The sequence below is a fragment of the Salvia hispanica genome, chromosome 3, assembly GCF_029641045.1.
Source record: "Salvia hispanica isolate PSC_SH4W2 chromosome 3, Shi_PSC_v1, whole genome shotgun sequence".
In the NCBI taxonomy this organism is placed as follows: Eukaryota; Viridiplantae; Streptophyta; class Magnoliopsida; order Lamiales; family Lamiaceae; genus Salvia; species Salvia hispanica.
The window spans coordinates 17,590,285-17,593,947 of record NC_142694.1 but is presented as its reverse complement, the minus strand read 5'-3'; the positions used below and the strand labels follow the sequence as shown (position 1 = coordinate 17,593,947).

Here is a 3,663-nt window from a genome sequence, read left to right as displayed (position 1 = left end):
ACAGAGTATGGCCATAAGAACTGAATAAAAAATGAATCAGAGCGAATTTGGGCAGTAAAATACTATGTAATTTCTACACAAATCGAATATACAACTGAACTAGTGCTAACAAAAAAAAGATAGAACCAAATTTTAACAATAGTCATCGAACACATAGAAAATGAAACATCTATAACATGGAGCAAGAAGAGATTCATAGAAATCAAAGGGGAGAATACGAAGTAAATTGCTGCAAATTTGAGCAGATTAAATTCACGGAGATCAATTATAGATCAAAATTCATGGAGTTCAATTACATATCTCAACTTGCATGATGAAATTCACGAAATCCATGGATTTCAATTAACAATACACTCCAAAACTATGCACACAATTGTATATGAAATTCGTGAAGTAAATTTGTCGGCCACAGTTCCTAGAGTCATAGTGACCCAATTCTCCATATATTTTACACTGATATAATGGTTTGTTGTTCAACTTTATAGCATTCTCTCTCATGGACACCAAACGGCTTGCAAAAATCATTTGTTGAACCTTTGGGTCGAATATCGTCGAGGCACGCTGGATCACACGATAAAACAAAATTTGAATTAGTTCAAATACAATTGAATGCAAATAACAATTAGGTGTCTGCAATATTTAATACATAAACCTGCAATATTTAATACATAATCCTGCAATATCTAATACATATAGAAGACCAGATTCAGAAACAGAGTATTGACATAAAATCATAAGAATCACATATCAGAATACATCATAAATTCGATGAGTACTCAATTTCTAAACGCCATCACAGTCAACATAACTAAGTTTCAAAATCAAAACTAATTTCAGATAAAAAAATAATCACTAAATTCATATAAAAGTAAAAACTAAACCCCGATGATTTGCAACATGTAATTTCGTAATAAATCTAAGAAATAATTATCCAAAATCAAAACAATTTGTTGTCTACAACAAGTAATTGCTCACCTTCTGGAAAAACATCCAAATCAAAACTGAGAATCGAATCGCATGTCATATCGTTTGCAATTTGAATCGCAATGCAGAATTGTCCGGTTTCACTCAAATTTGCAGAAACTTAAGCAATTTGATTGAATTGGAATAAAAATTGCAGAACAAATTGTAGGCGAATTGATTTGGTGGAAGCAAAATGCAAAATCATGCCCAAATTATCACCGATTTGAAGGAAATCTGGAACCAAATTCGTTGGAACTAAGAATGGATGTGAGATTGAATAATTGAACGACTAATTAGAGAGAGATTGAATGGGATGAGTGAATTCAATATTTATCTTCATCATCACGATGAATATCATATGAGATTTGATGGAACAAAATAAGGAAAAAGATCTATCATATGAGATTTGATGGAACAAAATAAGGAAAAAGATCTATCATATGAGATTTGATGGAACAAAATAAGGAAAAAGATCGTGAATGAAGGATGGAAAATAGCGCTAGAATTGTTAATTCCGTAAATGCCCTTTTTAACTTTTTTAAATATAATTTCGCCTGCCATGTGGCAGACTATGAACCATTTGATTTCTAGATCCTAGGGCTGATATTGGTGGTATGGTGTCATATTAAAAGGTGTTGTCATTTTAACACACTCCTATATATATATATATATATATATATATATATATATACCTATATAGGGATGTATTAAGATGACAACCCTCTTTATTGTAACATCATACCACCATTTTAGGCCATTGGATCTGAAAATCGTGTGCTTGTCATGCTGCCACGTGTAAAAACACGAAGGAGTAAAATAGGAAATTTTTAATTCTACGTTACCAGATTGCAGTGTTATTCATTGAATATTGCAGTATTACCACAACAATATTGCAGTTTACCACGACTGCAATATCTTATACGGTAGACTGCAACCCGTGTTCTGTTCACGAAACTTAATCCTAGGCGTCCATAAACGAGATCTAACAGACTGTATTGGTGGTATGGTGTTATCCTATCTATGGTGGTACCATAGTGCACCCCTACCTATATATATATATAGAGGAGTGATCAATGTTTAACTAATTTTAAGTGTATAACTAGAGAACAAATCTCAGCCACACATCTTAATCCTCTAAATTAATCTTATGGCTTAACTATTTTTACATATTTTAATCAAAAAATAATTAACAAGGGCATTTTTGGAAACCATAATCTATGTGAGATTCACGCTTCATCCAGATTCATACAAAATCATCCAGATTTCGGCGACGCTCTCCTCCGCTCCGACGCCAATAAACCTCCGTGCTCCTCTTCCATCTCCTACAACTTCATCTCCATCTACGCATCACCAGCGTCTTGCGCAACAACAAGAGAATCCTCTTCTTCCTCGACGGAGTCCATCGCTTCAATATGGCGCAACAAAACTTATGCAGATTTGCTACAATCTCCATCGTTTATGCTCTTGTTCATTGTTCAACAATCACATCTTGCAAAATCTTCATCTCAAGAGCTGATTTCCTCATCTTAATTGTCGATTTCACGAACTGCTATATCACTTTTCATCGCAAGAGCTGATTTCTCCATCGTCAGTTGTTAATTTCACGATCTGCTATATCAATTTTTATAGCAGAGCTGATTTCTCCATCGCTAATAGTCGATTTCATGATATGCTAATTTAGTATTTCATCGCAAGAGTTGATTTTTCTATCTCATGAATTTATGAGACGATCAAAGATGGTGCACTGTGAGACAAAATTGGTTCACTTTACCTTCATTACAATTCACCCGTATAAATGCATATGAAGCATTTGTTGATGTTAGTATATAATGAAATATGTTTTGAGTGCTTAAACATGTAATCACAATATACTACACTATAAAGACAATACACTTCACTCTAAAGGCAATATACTTCACTATAAACCCGTACAAAATCGTACACACAATATACTTCACTATAAAGTCAATACAGTTCACTATAAATACGATATACTACTTCACTATAAACATGCATCACAAACACTTCACTCTAAGCACATTTTACTTCACTAAAATGATAAAATAGTGCATTATATGCATGGATCACAAACACTTCACTCTAGCCATTGAATACTTCACTCTAGCCATTTTAGTGAAGTATAATAAACATATAGTGATATATATTGTGCATATACTGAAGTATATTTTGAATGCCTTATATTGTACTGATTTTCCATTTTAGTGAAGTATATTGAGTATATAGTGATATATATTGTGCACATAGTGAAGTATATTCTGCATGCGTTGTAGTGTACTGTTTTTTCATTTCAATGTAGTACATTGAGCATATAGTGATGTATATTGTGCATAGTGTACTGTTTTTCCAATTTAGTAAAGTATATTTGAGCATATAGTGAAGTATATTGAGCATATAGTGATGAATATTGTGCATATAGTGAAGTATGTTCTGCATGCCTTAAAGTGTATTGTTTTCCATTTTAGTGAAGTATATTGAGCATATAGTGATGTACTCCCTCCGTCCCACTTTAGGAGTCCCGGTTGAGTTCGGCACGAGTTTTAAGAAATATAAATGAAAGTTGGTGAAAAAAGATAGTGGAATGTGAGTCCTACTTTTATATATTAGTTTTATAATAAAATGTGAGTGGAAAAATGTGAGTCGAAAAAGTTGAGTGGAATGTGGGACCTATTACCAATTATG

General features: G+C 33.0%; 1 long non-coding RNA gene across 1 annotated transcript; it reads right to left on the bottom strand.

Annotated features, from left to right (window-relative positions):
- Window positions 1–226: 226 nt before the first annotated feature.
- On the bottom strand, window positions 227–1,114 carry LOC148930298 (uncharacterized). Its single transcript, XR_016136537.1, has 2 exons — window positions 976–1,114; window positions 227–561 (listed from the first exon to the last, which is right to left on the bottom strand). It is a non-coding gene; the product is annotated as an uncharacterized LOC148930298 (long non-coding RNA).
- Window positions 1,115–3,663: the final 2,549 nt, after the last annotated feature.